Raw genomic sequence first — 23500 nt, 5'->3', positions numbered from 1 at the left:
TCCTGTTGAATCTTGCGAGAATTGTAATGTTGACTCCGTACGAAAAGAAAAGGCAAAGTGATCAAAACCAATCAATTTCCTGCTCTCCAACAGATTAAAATAATAATAATTTTATTTCACATTAAGATAACAGAAATGTGTCACTCAGCTCATCTCGCGGACCTTGACGTTAAATTTGTCACCACCTTTCATAACTTCCACATATTTTGCCACCCATCACAGTTGTGCTGTAACTTTATCCATGTCAATCATCAACGCCCTAATTGATCAGTACTCAATGGGAATTTTTTCGTCTTATTAGTTGCAGTAGCTTGCGTATAGTTGGATAAAACGTACTTGTCCATTGGACTCTTCATTGGGATAGATATTAGGGCCTAGTCCACTCTCAAATGGACATTAATGTGGCGTGTATGCATCTAGCTTGAAAGGTCGCAAGGAATTATCCCAAGATCCGCCACACCGTTCCGGCGGCCTAATAGTTAGAGCGTCCACCTTGGGTTCGAACCCTGGACGAGTCATACCAAAGACTTATAAAAAAGATGGTACTAACAGCTGCCTCTCTATGAGCTCAGCATTAAGAGGTCTTATGTTACGTGGTTAGGCTCTAATAAACATTATATAAAAAAAAGAGTGAAAACAACAAGCTTTGAAAAATTTAAAAAATAATTTTGTTCCATGGAACAACTATAAAAAATGGAAAAAATAAGAATTTATGGATTTTAGAATCAAATCTAAAACTAATCCACAAATAATCAACGAATTAAATTTTAGAAGTAACGAAATGTTCTAATGAATTCAAGTTCTAGTCTCGACGAAAAATCAAAAATGGAAGGCGATGACGTGTACTGTAATCAGTATAGAGCTTATGTTCAGTCCTTTGTGAACTACAGAAAACAATATTCCGGCGTTTGAATTCCGAATAAAATTTAAATAAATGTCTTTGTCCAAGAATTCTGTATGAGCACTCAAATATTTCCAGGAAAAAGAGTTAATTTTCTAGAATCCAAATAATTCGAATAAAAATGTATAATGTAAATCCCAAACTGGTCACAAACACACACTTTCCAGTGTAAGGAAAAAGCACCGACTAAGACATATCTCTATAAACAAAGGTTATACAGTAATCTGAAACGCAAAACAGATTCCCAGTTGAGGGTCAACTCTCCAGAATTTTCGAGAAGTATTTACATCTAAAAGCACGTAGTCCCAGTATAACCTTGACAAAAACGATTCATTTTACTCTAAGAATAAGATAAAAATAAAAAGTTATTTACTTGTCTCAGTGATTTCTCAATTAAGGCCGGGAACTAGGTCAGCATAACATACAAATTCGGTGTTTACGACTAACTCTATGGTCAAACTAGTTTCTGGAAAATATCAAATTCCTAGTAAACAAAATTACATTATTTTGACATAAAATGAAATTAAAAGTATTTTTGTTTTTAAAACTTACAAACAATTAAATTAAATAAAATATAAATTAAATCAATATACGTAACAGAGGTTAGTGTTAGGACTGGTCGACCTTGTGTCAGGATAATGTGACTGGGTGGGACATCGTGCAACATGTCACACACCCAAGATCAGCCAGCATTGACAATCTAGTGCATACCTCTGTGCCACTGTTCCCTCGTCAAACTATTCTTCATTATCTATAATAATGTAAGGACAAAAAGACAGTTGATTCTTGTCGATTTCAGTAGTTTTCTTAGTAGTAACAGCAATAGAGAAGAAAAATGTTTATTATCATGAAGACAAACATAGAGGAAGATTGATTGAATGAATGGTACACTCACAATCTCCTTCTCCCGAAGTTGGTAGAGTGTTGGTCTATGCCTGATATCCTCGTCAAAAATACCAGCTAGGTCTCTGTAATTATTGGCACGTAACAAGGCTTCTACCGTATCACTGAACGTTCTATCTGACTCAGTGATGCTACTCTTCACTTGTCAAGGAGAATACCGAAATCTTGTGACCCCAAGACGGTGGATACGTTGCATCAAGGGATGATTTCCGGCTACCCAGATTGAAATAGTTCCCGTAAGATCCTGTAAAGATTTTTGTTGGTGCGCAACAGTCCTGAAAAATGAAATAAGGCTGCACCAGTATTGGTTGATCAGGGTAGGATTCGTTCAGGAAGGGTACCCTTTTACTTCGATATTCAATCGGTCGATTATCCTGCTCTACTTCTAATCCCTCGATCATGCAACTATTCTGACTCAATATTTTAGAAACTTCTCTTTCTCCAGTATTATCTATATTTGCTCTGTAACCAAACTTCCTTCTCTGATCATTTAAGTTTCTTTTTGAATACAACCAATAAAGAAACAATTCTACTAACACATTTTTTATGCCAGGCTTTATTCCTGCTTTATTCTTTTCCAGGTTGTTATCCGTGTTAATCACGGCCATCTGAGTAGATGGTAATTCCCTTGGTAATATTTCAACCCAACCCTTCTATCAATTACATGATTTTCAATGGCTGAGATAAATACCTGGAATCTACCTTAGAGACTTTTGAATGAATAATGATTACTGGGGGTCCCCTTTGATTTTGCAATTCTTTTTTGCAAATCACGGCTGGTCGCTCCATTAGTTTATTGTATATTCGCATCCATAGTTCTGATATTATTGCAGCTGAATTATCGAAAGTACAGCTAATTTCATATGTTTTTCTACTATTTTTATCGTTGACATACATATGCAAACCATAGGCGACACTCGCACCAGTTTTATGTTTCTTACGCCATTGTTAAAGAAGTGTGCTCAATGTCCCTTGATCAACATAATAATAGATTTACTTATTGATTTGAAAACGTTTTCAATATTTATGGGAGTAAATTGACGTCAATTGCCTACGCTATTTGCTTTTTGTTTTTTTTTATGAATCTGCGACCACGAATATAAAACAGAAAAGTCTTTAATCTGGTAAACAAGAACTAAAATATGCCAACGATAATAAACTCACTGTTATGCAGGAGAGTGAAGAGTCATATAATGTTCTTCTCGTATATTTTGCTAGTATTTATGCTTTCCTTGTGGACTTCAGTCATTGGATGCACATATAAAATCAGTGTTCACGGTCGTTTGGAGTGTGGCTGACATCGTTTACAGTAATCCTTAGCAAGAACTGGTAAAACTGGCAAATTTGTTATATTAATCTGACAGGTGTGCATCCGAAACAATAAATCAACCTTACCTTTGGAATATTAATGGATAGGTTTTCCAGACGTAAATAATTATTTCAAGCGGATGACGTAATCTTTGTTTATTTTGTTTTTAAATGTATAATAAAGTTAATGTTTTCAAGATATGCTTTCTTGATACTTAGCACATGGAACTAAATAAGCCCGCATTATCTGCACACACAAAACTGATTTTGTGGGGTTTTTTTAAACTCAAGGACTGATGTTAAATTTGAACAGTACATATTTGACGACTATTATCTATTAAGAAATCAATCACCAGTGCTGCTAACATTTTAATCAGTGGTAAATTTGTACGTTAATGCATGGCTTAGGCCCTTCAAATGATCTATTATTTGTGTCCAATATATTTGTTTTAATAAGGAATCCGTTATCGACCACGAGGGCAGAATAGGTGTCTGCACAACACCGAAAAGGGATAGTATCTTAATGAATGAAGTGGTATTTCGAGAGCATCACCTGGTGGTCTTAGGTGATCGCCTTTACAATGCATCTCACCTCTGTCCAAGTGAATTCGAGTCTCGGCTTGTCCTACTTCCTACTGTGATAACGTTTCCCAGTAGCTTTCCGTGGGTCAACGTTTCTTTCCGGGGTTTTCCTTGGTTCTTCCTCCAGCAAATATACTGCCGCCATATATAAGCTTATCATGTGCTATTTAATGGAATTAAACACCACAAAATAAACCAAACAAATCTCGAATAATTGATCAGCGTCATCTAGAATCAAAGTTTTCATTTTTTATTCATAGTGGATACTAGATATATGTATTCGTGGTTAATTGAACTGTAAATGAAATGACGTAAACGAACTATTTAACCACAGTGTTTAAAAGGGTGCACTGCGCAACGAACACGAATGACTGATGTCGTGGTCGTCAGATATAACAAGCAATATGGTTAAAGATATTAAAAGCAGCACCTGCATTTTCGTACGCATCATCCTAATTGTCCGGTAGCACCTGCATTTTCGTACACATCATCCTAATTGTCCGGTAGCACCTGAATGTTTGAACGCATCATCCTAATTGTCCGGTAGCACCTGCATTTTCGTATGCATCGTCCTAATTGTCCGGTAGCACCTGCAATTTTTAACGCATCATCCTATTTGTCCGGTAGCACCTGAATGTTCGAACGCATCATCCTAATTGTCCGGTAGCAGCTGCGTTTTCGTATGCATCATCCTAATTTTCCGGTAGCACCTGCATTTTGTATGCATCATCCTAATTGTCCGGTAGAACCTGAATGTTCGAACGCATCATCCTAATTGTCCGGTAGCAGATGCGATTTCGTATGCATCATCCTAATTGTCCGGTAGCACCTGCATTTTCGTATGCATCATCCTAATTGTCCGGTAGCACCTGCATTTTCGTACGCATCATCCTAATTGTCCGATAGAGTATGTAAGAGTCAGTCTTCAGATCGAATGGAGACTTCAGCGTATTTGATATCGTCCTGGATCGAGAATCGACAAATCGTTCCCCTTTTCTCATCTCTGGCAGACAGTTTTCTCAAAATATTTTTCACTATTCTTCGTCGCGAAATCCAACATATCATTGTATGCCACGATCTCAGTCAAGCATTATCAGTAAGGACATGAAAGTTTTAAACAATTAAAGAAATATTGGAAAGATCTCTTTTTTCAGCCACCATGAAATTTTTTCAAGTATTAATTGTTTTCTTTCGAAATTAAAATAAAGAGCTGTGTAATGCATATTTAATTTGCATTGTTTATTAATGTTTTCTCCACCATTGTGTATTTAATTGTATTTTTGATTTTACCTTGTCCAAAAGTAAGTTAACTTTGAACCTGGTACACAAATAATTTACAGCTAATATTTTCTCTGTGAGAGTGGGTTTAATGTTAGTATCATTACCAACAGAAGTAACATATTTATTAGGGTCTCAGTCATGGTTATTGGAATTCTCTCATAAAAATACTCAGCCTACATCATGTTTATCACATTCTGTATTATAATTTTAGTAACACAACCTTTCTAGAATTGAAGTTTCCATTAAATGAAAGTTTTGCTTTAGAAAATTATATTAGTGACCTAGGTCAAGTAGAGGGTTTTATAATCATGTTTATATAGAAATTACTCGTTCATGCTGTAATATCATGAAAAAGAGTTATTTCTGGTGTTCGTCATTTTGATTTGGGCTGGAATTATTTATTCAAAATATTATTCTCTGGAATTACATAGTGCTCAATCATATTCTTGGACAGAAATATTAAGTTGGAATTATAGTGAATTCAGTCAAGGGTATATTGGATTATATTACTGTGATTAATTGGAAGACTGTTAGCACATCATCACAGTTCGGGTCATTAGTAAATTGGTACATTCGAGACTACATGCCACTACAGGAACGACAACAACTTCAGCGCAGGATTTTATTTGAAATACCACTAAAGTTTATACAGAACTATATTTATTAGGGCTTGTGTTAGAAATTGTATGACTATTCTGGATTTAATTCGCGCTACCACAAGTTCATTTTATTTTATTTTTTCACTTTGTATCCTAGGGAAATACATTATTTGTTGAATTTTGCCAAACTTGTTGGTTTTCTCTCTTTTCTATTACTTTGTTTAAGACCACAGAATCATAGTAAAGCTTTTTCATTCCTGTGATGGAAAACATACAAATCCCTCAAATGTGTGTGAAAATGGGCTTTGGGTCTAAATTGCAAAATCCGTGAAAGCCACGGTAGAATCAAGCGCTTAATGAATAATGGAATGGTCGGATTCGTCAAATCAATATCATTGTTGCTTTTCACTAGCAAGATACAAAACAAATTCAGAAAATCCACACTAAAAGTTGTGAGGTTTCTATAAAATCTGTATTGTTTATAATTGTATTTAATGCTGATTTTATAAAAAGAAAGTCATTTTGAATTTTTTTTAAGTTTGAAGATGACATTCACAACTAAATGTTCAGTCACCTGAAACACGTTTCGTGCACCCACAATACTTACAACTGCGGACGAAAACGTGGTGAGAAAATCATGGCAATAATGAGCGGCTCAAAGATCGATGAAGTGCAACAATCTGGAACATTTACATTCTATCTTGTTTACAAAATCCTAAATTTTTCAGAAATCGTTTCCGTCTTCAAGAATTTTATTATAACATACCAAATATTAAAGAGAATTGTTCAACTCATCAGTCACTAGAGTGTGGGGAATCAACCCATGATAAAAGAAACTTTTGAGATGCCTGCATTGGACAAGAGCGGTTATCCGTTTCTGTCTTGCCCTGTGTTTTGCGCATATGTGAAAGGACTGTAACCCTAGTATATTTGTATCTGTCAGTATTTATGCTTATGGGGTAAAAATGCAAGTCGATTCAACGATTTTTTTGTAAACTTTGCAAACACTTATGCACAAAATAGGACCTGCATCACGACGTACGTGGTCGGTGTCACTATTTTACTTAGAGACCCGTGTGTCCGATAGTACATTTTATTACTGTTTCATTGTTTTTCTTCTTCAGGTTGTTTAACATATATACCGGATATAGTACGTGAAATGATATATCTTCTATTTATTTTTATGGGTTTAACACGAATTTTCAGCACATGATAAACTAGACATGACGTTCAGTATATCTGGTGAGGAAGAACATGGGAAATCCAAGAGAAGAACCAACGACCCCGGCCCCCGGGATCTACTCGCAAGTGTTCAGACATACCCAGATAGCCAAGACTCGAACAAACGTGAATAGTGGTGAGTTGTCCGATCTAAAAAGACCATTCGGCCAACCGTGGCCCCGTCTTCTAATCTGAACACAATATTTACATTTCTCAGCTGCAGTAACATTGTTACTTCTTTGCCGATGAATACTAAACAGTAAATTACATTCATAAGCCGTGCAAGAGGACTAATGAACGCTAAACTATACATTACATTCATGAGTAGTACGACAGTACTAATGAATGTTAAACTGTAAATTACACTCATAAGCAGTACGACATGACTGATGAATGCTAAACTGTAAATTACACTCATAAGCAATACGACAGGATTAATGAAAATTAACTGTAAATTACCTTCACGAACTGTACGACATGACAGATGAATGCTAAGCTGTGTATTGCATTCATAGGCAATACGACAAGACTAATGATGCTAAACTGTGAATTACATTCATGAGCAGGACGATATGACTGTTGAATGCTAAGCTGTAAATTAAATTCATAAGCAATACTACATGAGTAATGAATGCTAAACTATAAATTACACTCATAAGCAATACGGCAGGACTAATAAATACTAACTGTAAATTACATTCATGAGCAGTACGACATAACTGATGAATACTAAACTTTAAATTACATTCATAAGCAGTACGACATGATTGATGAATGCTAAACTGTAAATTACATTCATAACCAATACAATATGACTAATGAATTCAAACTGTAAATTACATTCATAAACAGTACGATATGACTAATGAATGCAAACTGTAAATTACATTCATAAACAGTACGATATGACTGATGAATGCTAAATGTAAATTACATCCATAAGCAGTACGTGATGACTGATCAATTATTACTGTAAATTACATTCATAAGCAGTACGATATGACTGATGAATGCTGACTGTAAATTACATTCATAAGCAATACGACAGGACTAATGAATGCTAACTGTAAATTAAATTCATGAACAGTAGCACATGACTAATGAATGCTAACTGTAAATTACATTCATAAGCAGTACGACATGACTGATCAATTATTACTGTAAATTACATTCATAACCAATACAATATGACTAATGAATTCAAACTGTAAATTACATTCATAACCAATACAATATGACTAATGAATTCAAACTGTAAATTACATTCATAAGCAATACGACATGACTGATGAATGCTAAACTGTAAATTACATTCATAAACAGTACGATATGACTGATGAATGCTAAATGTAAATTACATCCATAAGCAGTACGTGATGACTGATCAATTATTACTGTAAATTACATTCATAAGCAGTACGATATGACTGATGAATGCTAACTGTAAATTACATTCATAAGCAATACGACAGGACTAATGAATGCTAACTGTAAATTAAATTCATGAACAGTAGCACATGACTAATGAATGCTAACTGTAAATTACATTCATAAGCAGTACGACATGACTGATCAATTATTACTGTAAATTACATTCATAAGCAATACGACAGGACTAATGAATTCTAAACTGTAAATTACCTTCACGAACTGTGCGACATGACAGATGAATGCTTAACTGTGCATTACATTCATAGGCAATACGACAAGACTAATGATGCTAAATTGTAAATTACATTCATGAGCAGTACGACATGATTGATCAATTATTAATGTAAATTACATTCATTAGCAATACGATATGACTGATCAATTATTACTGTAAATTACATTCATAAACAATACGACAGGACTAATGAATTCTAAACTGTAAATTACATTTCTAAGCAGTACGACAAGACTGATGAATCCTAACTGTAAATTAAATTAATGGGCAGTCCGACATGACTGAGGAATGATAAACTGTAAATTACATTAATGAACATTTCGACAGGACTAATCAATTCTAACTGTAAATTATATTCATGAACAGTACGGCAGGACTAATAAGTGCTAAACTACATTCATGAACAGTAGAACAGGACTTGTACAGTCCTAAATTCTAGTATATAAACACGGGGGCGGGGGGGGGACAAATTAAAGAGTAGGTATCAACAAACGTGCATCTTACATACACATTAGTGAAAACAAATAACGAAAGCCTATCAACAAAACAATCAAGTTTGAAGCTGTCAATAGCGTTTATACAACTCCGACAACCAAAACCTTCGGTGTCTTAACCTCTTGTCATGGTAATGTTTGCCGGAAGTTGTATTTGCTATTTCTTAGACGTTATACTCACTGCAATTGAAGACGTTCGCCCCGTTGGCATGCAGAATACCGTATTCGCAAGCTCCATTCAAATTTGTGGGGTTAGCTGCACTTTCGTCAAGTTTCAACTCACAAAATCTTTCACAGTTGCTGCTGGTAATATCCACCCTCTCTAGCACGCACCCTCAAATGTCCAAATTAAACCAACGTAAACCGATGGTGAGAATTCCAGAAATGTGCCTTTTGAATTTGCTTTTTGTTGAAAATAGAGCAAACGATAGCAACGGATGAAGAGCAGGTAATCGATAACTATGTGTTTCCCAGTAAAAAAAAATAGTTAGTGTAGATAAGGCGCAAAACAGTAGACTTTTCACATTTTACAATAAAGTATTAAATAAAAAACTGTTGTCATAAATAGGTCAATTTATCAACAAAATTATCTTTAGTTATCTTATCACTTGCAAACGTATGAACTGAACCTTCAAAACTGACAATCACCGAGAAACTGCCAGAGCTGGCTACCTATGAAATAAATCATTTTAATTCTAGAAATTTATTCCTGATTGAAGTCACATCTTTCGAGGATTCGCAAGTTTTCGTTATTGCTAATTATAATGAAGCAATGAAAAGAATTAGTATTGACAATAACTTCGTACTTTATCTTCAGATCTCCTGATATGTTAACGCCGGCATAAATGCCTCTTGGCGCCAGAAAGAAAATAGCAAACAACAATTCTCCTTTATGAATTTGGGCCAAACTTATCCGTAAATATATTTTCTATTACGACTCTATGGTTTTAAAATAATTAATGGAAAAGAGTGAGAAGCAACAAGCTTTGTACAAATCAACAAATAATTTATTTCTCTAGAAGATAAAGTGAAAATGTAAACAAAAGAATCACGGTAATCGGATTAAATCCCAAAAAATCACAGAACTAAAGAAACAAATCCTAATGATTAAAGTTTTGAATAAAATTTTGTGGAAATCTAAATTAAATCCAGTGCTCAATGTGTTGACGTGCTTATAGTGGCCCGCGTAGTGGTGATATGTCAGCAGCCTTTTGTTGAATCACACTAATACAATCCAAGAATATATCATTATTTGAAACTTAATTTTAAATGCAGGTGTCTTTTTTCCAAGAATATTATTTTTATGAGCACGTTGTATCACCAGTGAATAAATTATTTAAATATATAAAATTCCAACCCAAATGAACAACTGGACAAAACAATAATACAATTGATTCTGCTAAGTTCTTAAAGCACGAAGGAACAATTTATACAAAGAGATTGTAAAGAAAATGAGTCAGCTAAAGGAATAATTTCGTAATCAACATCATTCTCAAGAGTTCTTATGCCATAGATTTACTAATTGCACAAGCAGGGTATAAATGAGGGACTTCAGTTTCAACAGCATCGGCCTTCAGATCCAAACAAGGCTTGTCAGATATAATTAGATTAACCACAACCTTACCTCCAGCTACGTCATTGACTAGTAATAAACGAATGGGTAAAGAAGTCACTGTTCCGACTCTCACGGATCCTGAGACAAAGTCCGATGACAAATTTACACAATGGAAAGGAATGTTAACAAAGTTGCACTCTACTCCCTGAATAATAACAATTTCACTAGAAGAAGGCTTCTCAGAAAAAGGCAATATAGCTGATAATAAAAGACTCAGAGAAGTTCTTTGTGTCCCTTAATACTTTATTAGGGAAAGGCCTGGCAGAATAACCAACAAATGATATTTTAAAAAAATTTGGTCATGAACGGTTCATAGTTCTCTATAATAAGAACGTAATGGGATGCTGCACGAGCAGTACGATCTAATGTTTCGACTTTTTGCTAATCAAGGTAGGTCTTGATGTTGTATCAATGCGATTCTTGAACACTTCAACCAAAATGAGCTCTGAGATTATCGCAATCTTGGTCATCCTTCTTGTCAAAGCAACACCTATTAAATAGTCGTTCTTTTTTTCTTGCAAATTTTACATGGGTGTGTACAGTTTATTTTCTACACTTCCTGAACCTGTGTAGATATGCTTCTGCAACCAGATCATAACCCTTCAAGATACATTTTTTAACTACATCATAGTTAGCACTTTGTTGTAACGAAAGTGATGTGTAGACTACACGAGCTTTGCAAAAGTACACTTTTCAATAATAAACCCCAGTGCTCTATTGGCCATTTCAAATTTTCAGCACTTTTCTCAAAATGAACAATATATTGATTTACTATTGTTTTTAAAGAGGGTCCTAACCTAATATGTCTGGAGCTATCAAAATCTGAATTTGTGTGTAAAGGGTGGGTGTACTTTCAGCTTGCCACTACCTGTTTTAAATTACATATCCATTTCTTCTTTCTAAATTTGCATTTCTCTTTTTTACGAATAAAGGGCTTAAACTACCTTACAAACTAAAAACCAACACGTTTCGCACAATTCAAAATATTCGTTCAGTTTCCTAAACTACAAAGTGAAAGAATTAAAAATAGCTTACAGTATGCTATGAATACCTATTTCCTAAATAGTTATATCAATTCCAACAAATCCGATGAAATTCGAATAAATTCCAAAGGTATTCAGAATGTACTGACGTTTTAAAAGTACAGAAAAAGTCACTGTTTTAAATCCAAATACACTGGTAAGTCTAGATATCATAATAGTCCTTAAATGAATTCAAGGTAAATCCAAAATAATCCAAACAGTGTTTGAATACTACTATGTCAATATCCAATGTCCTTTGAATAAATTAACAATAATCCAGTATAGATTTCATGTAGGCATCCAAATGTCCGTTAAAATTAATGTTCTAAACACATTTATTCATACGAACAATTGTAAATGAACAAATCTCCTCAGCTCCTTACAAATCCAATCAAACTTTAGGAATGTGATTTTCGCACCTATTGTCATTTATATTGTTACGACCCTATGGTCTTATGATAGCAGAAAAGAGAGAAAACCATGTTTTGTTAATTTCAAAAAATAAAAGTATAATTCCCAGAAATACAAAGTGAAAATTTTAAAAATTACTTTCAGTATTGCGAAATAAATCACAAATAGACCTAAGATTATACCACAAATGCAAATATATGAAGTTCCAATTGAATTCCAGTGGTGTTCCAAATAGATTTCAATACTGAATGTCTGTGTGCCTATAGTCTCGAATGTGTTAATGTACCAATGGCCTGAAATGAGGCGATTTGTTAACTGTCACATTAATATAATATAAATTGTCCTTGACTGAATTCACTATAATTCCAAATTAATGTTTTAGTCCAAGAATAGTATTGAGCACTTTGCAATAAAAATGAATAAATCAACCCAAATGAAAAACTGAGCAAAACAATAAGACTGATTCTGCTTTAGATGCTAAGGCAAGTATAAGTACTTTTTCGAGTAAAACAATTGAAATAAAATATAAGAAACAATAATAAATCCAGGATGTAGGTCAGTCTCCTCTCTAAAATATTTAAGATAAGAATTCCCAAGTGAAAAGCTAATATTCTACATTCAGATAGAATTAAACATGTTTCCTTCCATTGATAATGATCTGTATATTAAATCTATAATCATAGAGAAACATTAGCTCTGTATGACTGTTTACAAAATAAATTTCACTAGTCAGGTACACTACCTGCGTGACTTTAGACAAAGGTTATATACAAAATACAGATATAAATAATATCCAATCATTAAGAAATGCCAACAAACAATATAAATTTAATGTACATAATAATATATAGAAAGATAAATGGAAGCATGCAATGAATTATGATGTATTTCAAAATGTCAATAAATCAGTTGTTTCAAACCAGATAATCATTAAGTCAGTTAAGAACGTTTTTCAGAAACACGCGTGACCTACATTCGCGTTACTCAAGGCCTATTTGGACCAAGGAAATTTTTTTCCTATTGTTCAGTACCTTCATCTTAGAATTATGAATGAAATAATGCACATTATACTTGACTCGTTTTAAGAGTGCAAAACCCATTCATAGGATCTTGGAAATAAAATTGTCACTAACTAAATGACTCTTACAAAAACTGATGTTAAAAACTATTACGCATAATATAGATATACATAACACTTTCTGCTTTTCTATTTGTCTTTGCCCTGTATTTCCATCTATTCTTTTCTGCATTTGCATTTACCTCTCTCTCCTTTTCTTCTTTCTGCAATTGCTTTTCTCGTTCCCCTTTCTGATTTTGGATTTCCATCTTTTCTTGTTTAAGCTGAAAGTTTCTGAACTATATTTTCATATGTGCTTTTTTAAGTTTCGGTTCTAGTACCTTCATTGCACATCCAGATAGAGACGTACGAATCAAACGATAAGCAATTTCATCCAAAAATAACCTACATCTATAAATATCAGACAGAATTATTGTATTTCTTGCTTCTTCAAACAAGTCTTTTCTTCAGAAAGATCACATTGTCTGGCAAGCTGAATAATTTGTCTTTTTGCAAAGACTCTAGAGCTTCCTGTGTCGGATTTAAAATATAACGTTATCCACTTTAAATGACATTCATAAAGCTTGTTGGTTTTTAAAAAAAAGGTCTCACATTTCTAAAATTAAAAATACCAGGGTTTAAAACGATTCCGAAACAAAGCGAATTTAAGTTTAAATTTAAATTTAAATCTCAAAAACAAATTGAAATTTTCTGAAATCTTTGAAATAAAGTCGTATCCCTGACTAGCGCCAATTTTCTGTTATAAATATATGGTCCTAAAATAAGTAATAAAAAAAGCGGAAAACGAATTTAAAATTTAAAAAGAACTTACAGTATTGTGAATTGAATCTCAAACAGTCCGAAAAGTAAAAAAAAAATAAATAATGTATTCCGAATGGATTCCAGTGCTCTTTCGAATGTATTCCAATCTGGAATGTGATGATGTATCAGTAGTCTATAATCCAAAACGTAACTAAATAAATTCACAATAATCCCAAATTAGTGATGTTGTCCTAAAGTATTAATACGTACTTTAGAATTCATATGAATAATTTAAATAAATAAATCCTCTCAAATATTAACTGAAACACAATTTAAAAATTATCCCGCTTCAGCTGTTAATTTAAAAATAAACCATTCTGATTTAAACAACCCTAATATAAACAAGTAAGACACAATAAGAGGACCAGAATGAAGCTCAAACGTTAATTTCCTGAACAATCTAAATTGTAAACATGATCAGGTTTTTCACTTATATTTTAATAAACAACATAGCAAATATCAGGTAAGGAATCCAACGTCCTGAATTCAAATCCAAGTTAAAATGTTTACATACAAATAATAATTATCATAATTTATAATCTACAGTCATAGACAAATTTTAGCCATGTAATGAGTTGTTTACAGACCAATTCATACCTTCAGTTACGGACAAAGATAAATCACACATTTAAAAAATAAATATGCATAAAAATACATATCAATCATATCCTAATCCTAAAAATCATATCAACACATTACTATTGTTTTATTTAATTGTCTTTATTTTGATCAGTCAGATTTGTAGATGTTCGAAAGATCTGTCACTTCCTTTTCTTCGATGAACATAATCTAGGAGAGCTAATAAAAAATGTTTAGGTTTGACATTATCAGTAGTTTAAATCTTGAATAAAATGCCCAGCAAGGAACACTTACTAACACACCCTGAATCAAGCCAAACATAGACCCTAATTATGTGACCAGCGTCTGTACCTCTGTCTCGCCGTCTTTGTCTTTAATGTACTCTTCCTCAAAAAGGTTTTCCTGTGACGTTAGCTGTGCTCTTTGGCTCGAGGAACTGAACGTAGGACCAAAGTCTTAAAAAGTTAAATGACATCAACTGAGTAATGATACATTCTTCATACCAACAGTGAACATTTACACTCGTTATATAATGATTATTCAGTTTTCTTTATGAAGTAAACATGCTATCTCTGTTGAACAGCACCGGACTGTAAGAGAACTTTATACAACAGCGCCACAATTAAATATCAAGATTTTTTTGGGAACCAAACTGGTCGTAATTGCACACGTGTGTGTGTGTGTCTGTGTCTGTGTGTGTGTGTGTGTGTGTGAGAGAGAGAGAGAGAGAGAGAGAGAGAGAGAGAGAAATTGATTTGGATTTTTAACGTAGCTTTAACAATTGTCGAGTCAATCGCAACGATATCCGTAAAGTGGCAGTTTTTATGGTGATTTCTACCACTGCGACATCATGCCGCAGACATGTAGCATTATGCTCTACCCAGTTCCATTATCCTGACACCAAACCGACCAGTCCTAACACTAACCTCGTGTTGCTGAGCGAGGCAGCAGCTAGTACCATTTTTAGAAGCCTTCGTTATGACTCGGCCGAGGAGCGAAACCGCAACCTCCCGCACCCGAGGCAGACGGACGTTCTGACCACTTAGGATACCGAAGCGGTCTGAAATTACACGCATAGCCAAGAATGCACAAAACCTCCGAGGAATCGTAGTCACTATCGCCGCGGAAACTGTTGCGTATGTTCACCAACAAATCGTTCCAGAATTTTATAAAAGTGATCTAGTGATCTTCAAAATCACCGTGCGTTTATTGCATAGGGATATAAATTAAACAAAGACGCTGTAAAACATGGATCAAATATGCGTCCTGGAGTTATATATAACTTTTCAGCACGTGACTAAAACAGAGGTACCATCAGGATTAAATGTTGACATTGTTCTCAGTGCCTGGCCATGTAACCAACGATGGCTTTACACCATCCATGGCATCACAGTCATGGTTTCATTGTGTAATCTTGAACCATACAGACATGGAGGCAACTAATAATGACAATCGAAAGGTTGACAAATACCCCAGACAAAGATACATTAAGGATGCTTTCCAGATGTTTGGAAGTTCACCTTCATATTTCGCAGTATCGACCTTTTCGGTGATCGAGTTACATACCAACACTAGAATATATTCCACCAGTCAGTAATCAGTGTGAAATATGATGACAATCGGTGTTTTGAATGCGAGCTCTTGTCCGCTCTGCATCCTGCGAGCAATAATAAAGACCAATATAGAAAATACAAACTATACCTGGTCAAACGTATGTTTTGTAACATTGAATTCCCCGTACAAGTTACTGACCTCCGTAAGATTGAACGACTTAACCCTGACATCGCTGTATAAATGTTTTTATTTTGGAACAAATAACGATGTAAAGCGCGCGGCACAATATTGATTTGTTACTGTTGCATGATCTAGAGGAGTTGTATCATTATGTGTGGATAAAGATTATTCGTGTGGTATACCGATGCAGCAAACACAAGGGTAACAGGTTTCCATGCAGACGTTGCATGCATGTAATGAGCACGCGGACAATGAATTTTACTGTTACGGAATCGCTGAAAACCAAAAGCGGACAATAATGCCAGATCACGACACATTCTGGAATTCACCGCAGTGCAACTAGAAGTGAATGTAACGTCTATCATCGCTTTAAATGTTTGAATATTCACGTGTGAAGCTCTGCTTCGCCTGTCGAAGCTCGATCGAGTCGGACACACGTATGTGAAAAAGTCCCATGCAGGGTTTATTTCTTTGTCGTCAGATGTGATGGAACAACCGAGCAGCCAATGTCGCGTCTTGGTCTCGACTCGATTAAGGTGCTTATTGAAACACTTGAGTTTAGGACTGATGCCAAAGTTCACGTCACTGCAACACCACTGTTTCGTACAGGAGGAGCCTCACACAGGCCATTTAATCTACATTTATTCATTTACCCAACTGGAAAATCAATTTTGTGCTCCATAATCTGTATGGATTTGAATGTGTCCTCATTTTGCAAGGAGTCGCAACAGCATCGAATGCACCAATAAGCGCAGTCCCCAACAATATGGAACAAATACATGAGGTTTCGGCTGACAATTACAGTTCATTGACTCTCTGCAATTTATAAATTTAAGCCTAGACAACCTTGTGAGCAATCTTGCAGCAAATGGTGGCGATCTTTTTTTTATAATCACTAATCATTACAGTGAGTGTAAACCTGAAGCGTTTAATTTACTCGCTTGTAAATGAATTTACTCTGACGAGTATATTAGCAACAGGGACAGGTTTATTGAAACTCAGTTGCCACTCATTGAGGCCTTTTATTCGCCTCTGTCTCAAGAAGGCATTTCAAGCAACGACTACGCACATGCAAATAATGCCCAGTCTGTGTTTGATTGTCAAAATCTCAGCAACCATCACAGCCAATATTTGCTCAAGGACGTGTTTCTGCTCGCCGACGTCTCTGACACGTTTTGTATACTTCAATGCATTAGGACAAGCTCGATCCCACGAACTTCATTTCATCACCGGGAATAATCTGTGACATATTTTTAAATAAAAACCTCGTCGAACTGGAACTGTTCGCTGATAGTGACCAACATCTATTTGTGAGAGGTGAAATCCGCGGTGGGATTTCTATATTGAATCAACAATACGCTATAGCACGAAAAACAACTGCTTGTGGATGAATACGTCCCCGTGGTTCCATCATTAGCTTACTCTAACAATTTATACGATCGGTTAATAATGCAGCCAATGCTCGTTGGTGAGTGTCAGTGGAATAGTCTTGCAGATGTAAACATTAACAAACACGTATACGAGTACGACAGCAAACGTGACCATGTATACCTCTTTGAAGTTGATCTAGAGTATCCTGACAAGGTTCGCAACACACGTTGGAGGACGTATAGAGTCTCAAAACCAAATGAATGGTCTTGGACTACCCGAAACGACTCACATAATACCCTCAAGCTGATGTCTTTGACTACCCGTTGCGTCTAACAAAAAGTCTCGCCATTAACCAGATATGGTTTTCTCGCTATGGCAAGTCTGTCAAGCATATCCAAGATTTTTCTGCAGAATTTACTCAGACGCATTATCACATGTACGTGGGTAACGCGAGCTTGCTGATTTAACTTTGTCACTTAGAAAGAACGCTTAATAGTATACGAAATGCCTATTATTAACATTTACGAATGTTACTCATCCCGACGTAGAGCTGATGTGAATCTGAGGACGCTTGCCACCAGCACAAATTTGACTGCGTTTACCAGCTTGATTGTTGATCCTGTCGAGCAAGGCAAGTTTGTGATCTCCTAACATCAACATGGAAAACTTAAAACGTCTAACGTGGACATGCTATGTTGTTTTCAAGTAAGCTGCATTGCGCCGTCACTAAGAACCCGACAAAAATCAGAAACTCTGGAATGCCGACTGCGTTTATCAACAAGTACATTAATGTAGCTGAGAGTGTGGTGAAATAATACATAGATGCAAAGTTTGCATTTGTTGCCCTCAGTACCACGTGTTGTACATCATGGACACAGATCAATGAAATATTAGCCACCGTGGGAATACTTCACTGCTTCACTCAAAGGGAGTGGACAAAGAGGATGGTTGACTTAAATTAGTGATATTGTACATATTTTTGATAGACCTAATGCTCACATCTTAAAGGTGTGCAAGTCGAGGGGGGGGGGGGCACAGTAAACCCACTGATGAAAAATATTCCGCTTTTAGATAGTTTATATGATTGTGTGGCAATTTTAACAGTAAAATAAAGAATAACTGATGCGAAGTGCACGTGCATGTTGCACCTGAAGACAGTAAGTATACCAGATGATCACATTATTATTAGAAGAACTAGGACAGACCCTCAAAGTTACCGACCTGAGAAAATAACTGAAACAGAATAATAACGGCAAGATGAAATCACAAAAAAAGAACACCGCTATTAGTAAAATAGAAACGCACGTATGACGTTTTTGATGTTATCTGCGGAATTACTGCCGCGACTACTTTTAGCATTTAAGTCAATCCTGACCAGAGCAAGCTATCATAGTTACACGAATCAGTTATCAATCGGTGGCATGTGCGGTGCTTAAAAAATAATATCTCTACAGTTGCATTCACAGAACTTGCGGAGGTACAAAGCAGTCTCAATACAAATAGTAAACTCTACCATATCGAAGATAAAACAATTACCATGGCGGTGTTCGAGACTATATTGGCGGAAATAGATGATCACCGTTGACTTCGAGCACAGATACGGAACCAATATATACGCGACCCAAAACGGGCAGTTTATTTAAAGGCAATGACGTTGCCAGTTTATATTGATGTGCCCAGTAGTGTTTTGGCCTAAATGTGGCATCTAGTGTAGCAACTTCACTGTGGACGCCACGAGGGGAGGCTGACATAAATCATGCACTCGCATGTAATTCGAGGGTAAATCGGAGGGTACAGAAGGCTTTGGCCTATATCAATAACATAAATAAAAAGCCCCATAATGATACTGCGTAAACACCAATTAAAATTAAATACCGCATTAATTCGTTTCCATTTTCGTCCATCAAAATCAGGGTTCAAAAATTGCTTTTCTTCAGAAGCCAAGAAGCTAATTGTTTGCATTTGAGCTATTTCCCTTTTCAGCCATTTAAAAAATAAAAGAACATTTGTTTGTACTGTTCACTGTGAAACATTAAAAGTAATATTGATTACATATGTCTTGGGATACACCCACACCAACACACACATAGCTCATTATCTTATTCGTAAACAACAGCACCCTACCCCTAGCGCAAAAAACAACAACAATTCAAGAATGTTTTAAAAAGTTAAAAAGAATAATAGGCAACATTACATCCGGCAACGCTTTGTTTCCTTTCCGAAACAGGCTTCTACATTACCATACCAACATTTGTTTTGAATAAATCCAAATCCATCATACTCCCCACTACATTATTTGTTAATGCTAAGCATCACCAGACCGTTTCTTTTAAACCATAAGCAACGCCAACCACTATATTTTTTCTTTCCGTAAAAAATTATAGGCCATCAGTACAACATTTAATTATTTTACAATCTGTTCTAGAATTTATTGTTGTCAAAAATCAAAAATATATATGTATTAATTAGGGGACATTAGGTCCATCGATCGAGTACAATATCATACATGCATCCTGGTACTTACATTAAAAAATATAGCACGTCATCACAACTATTTTTTTTAATTGTTCCTTTATCTTTGTTCAGATACTATGGATGATGAATGTTGACTGCTTGCACGTGGGATAGCCAAAGGGTATTTAAGAAAGATACGTCGATATGATGCACATGGTTATGCATACAGCAAGTTTCTCCAAACAAAAGAAACTACTTCAGAAAAAAAACCTGAATACAGCTTTTCAACCACGATACTTACGCATTTGAATGAAAAACAAAAGACAGATTAAAAATAGCTCCATTAGTTCAATCATGAATAGATATAAAAACTAAGACCTTCTAAACATATTTGAAGTTTTAGATAAACAAAATAAAACAACTTTTCAAAGTGACAACAAGAAATAATTTGAAGGAAGAATTAAAGTAATTACCTAATTTATATACTATTCCACAGCTAGCTAAGCATTATTTATATGTATAATATATAGACATACAGACAGACAGACAGACACACACACACACACACACACACACACACACACACACACACACATATATATATATATATATATATATATATATATATATATATATATATATATATATATATATATATATATATATATATATATATATATGTATGTGTGTCTGTCTGTCTGTGTGTCTATGTGTGTGTCTGTGTGATAAAAGACTAAGTTCAAAATTACGATGAAGTAGCGTGTGTTGGCCTTGGGCTTCCACGATCAATCAAGTTGACGAACAATATTATAATAAATGTCTTACAAGAATATACTTGATGTCTACACACATCGGTCATTATTTATTACGCGCTCTTTCATTCCTTTTAACTCATGACAATTGTCGTCATCAAAACCTATAATGGATGCATCAAGTGAAACTTGTTATATAAGTCTTGAAAAATAAATCCTGAATAGACTTCGGATACCTCTTGCCCCTTTGTGTACTTTGTCTGAGCCATGCGGTATATAGGTGTCTTGTCAATAAGTTTCATGTACACGATAGTGTCTTTATCTCAGGATATCAGTACACGTTTAAGTTTGCAAACCCCTCTCCACTCTCCACCTATGTTACCCTCATAGTATGTTGTAGTGCGTGTATTAAAATAAATCCCAAAAATTTGAAACAATTTCATTTGTTTTTGGAATAATGGTTCTTTCTTCTAACCTAACCCCAGCTCCACTCAACCCCACCCCTACCCCGTTTTATTTTTCTTCAAGAAAAGCTCATTCGTGCTCGTTCGGCTGGTTTTCTTGCCTTGGTTCTTTATCTAGTAACACTTGCATGGGATAATTGTTAAGTCCAGTGTGAACTACATTTTGGGGCTATAGAGTTAACTGATGCTATTATCATATTTTGTATGTTTATACAGGCTTATAGATCCAAATTTTGCTTAGAGTTGCATTATAGTTTTGTTTCCGAAACTTAACACGAGAAATAAAAATAGCTAGCTAGAGTTACCTGGGATTGACATATAGCAGTGACATATGACATTAATACTGTCCCCTAATGGGCACGACCTACTATCTCTTTCCTCTTCATTCCCATGCCTCTGATCCCTATCTAAATATAGTATTATACAGAAAAAGAAGGAAAAGAAAAAGTATAATAAATACCAAGAAAGGAACAAAAATAAAGTTGTATCATGTTGTTTGAATGCGTATTATGCGCGTAATAATACTGCACTCTCTCTCTCTCTCTCTCTCTCTCTCTCTCTCTCTCTCTCTCTCTCTCTCTCATGTTACGTTACACACATTAGCGACCTGTATTTATTTAATCAGGTTCAGTGGAGTGTACCACCAAGTTTCAATCTCGACTGGTGTTTTATCTAAAAATTGTTTGTAGTTTAGTTCTACATATATTATTCCTAACGCTTTCACGTTGTTCTTTACTGGGATAAGGGGGTGGGGGGGACTATAGTGATTTCCCCTCCAGTTGGCTCTTAAAAGTATCTCGGTTTTGGCATAGCTGATAGCAGACCTTGAGGCTTTACCAATGCCAGGAAATTCCCTCAATAAGTGTTGGTAAGTAAGAACGGCAGTCTCTGAAGACGTTTGTACAGTCGTCTGCATGTAAAAGTGGTTTAAGCTGAGGAATCATATTTGGCATTTTTATCCCGTGTTTCTGTTGTTGCATAACACTTCGACTGAAATGACATAGAGTAGCATGGACAGGGGGATGTCCTTTTGTACTGATCTATCCTGAAGCACTTCGTTTGCGCCCCATTAACGATTATTTTGGATGTTATATATTTATATATTGCTTTAATCCATGAAAGAAAAAATTCACCAAAACCGTATTATTTAAAAAAAATTCTATGAAATTATTCGATCAAAAATGTTACCTGATCAAACAGTAGCAGGGTCCCGTCCTCTCCCCTCCCCCCCCCCCCACACACACTATTGATTAAATAAAGTATGTTACTGATAATTAAAATATTATAATATATATTTTTGCCCCCCCCCCACACACACAACTTTTACTGATATTTTACTAACGATGTCATGCGTTAATTAAGTCTGTTTCTTTTAACTTTAATTAGGATTTTAAAATCTGTATTTAAAAGGAAAATGGTAATATATTAAAAATATGCCAGCTATTAATAAATGTATAAATCTTCTTGACATAGCCTGTGTAACTTTAACTTCCTCCCACGTAAATATTCGGTCGCCATTCTTATAAAGGCGGCTACTCCAGATTCAATAGCTATCTATGAATGATTATTTAAGACTAAAGTGTCTAATCTATCTTCCTGCCTTTGTATGGTTAGCTTACTCATGTTATGTATTTCTTGTCATAAGATTGCCTAGTTATCTTTACATAGTTTAACTAAATCATCTATTCTCCCTTGAATACCATTTGTATTTAACGTGGCGATTGTGAGGTTTATTCCCTCTATCTTGGCCTTGAAATGGTATTAGGGATAGCTCTAAGTTCTTGCTGTTATATTGTAAGTTTTGGTTATTTATTTTTGTTGCTGTTGTTATTGCTTTTATTATGATTTTTATTTTAGTTTTTGTTTTTAAGCTGAGTGTTGTCTGGCTTTTTTAATTTGTTTCTCTACTCTTCCAGGGAGATACTGACCGTAGTTTTCATCGCCCTTGTCAAGGAATATGTCCTTGTTCTGTCAGGTGCTCTGTGTTTACGTATGTATTCTAATAAAATAAGTTCAGAGAATTCCTTCTCTTTCTTTTCTTGTCTTGGTTATGTTGCTGATGTTTGAGGCTGGTTTAAATGAGAGGTTTCCTCTCTAAGGCTCTCTTCATCCATATCCATTTCCATGATTTAATTCACCCCCATTCGTGTCTTTTTCTTCCACTGGCTCTAAGATGTTTTGTAGTTCTTTACTAATCGCTTCATCCATTTTATTTATTTTAGAAGTATAAGTGTTTGTTGGTAGTGGTCTCGAGCAATCCCGTG

The sequence above is a fragment of the Sinohyriopsis cumingii genome, chromosome 4, assembly GCF_028554795.1.
Source record: "Sinohyriopsis cumingii isolate HCF-2022 chromosome 4, ASM2855479v2, whole genome shotgun sequence".
In the NCBI taxonomy this organism is placed as follows: Eukaryota; Metazoa; Mollusca; class Bivalvia; order Unionida; family Unionidae; genus Sinohyriopsis; species Sinohyriopsis cumingii.
Note: the sequence above shows the minus strand (reverse complement) of the source record.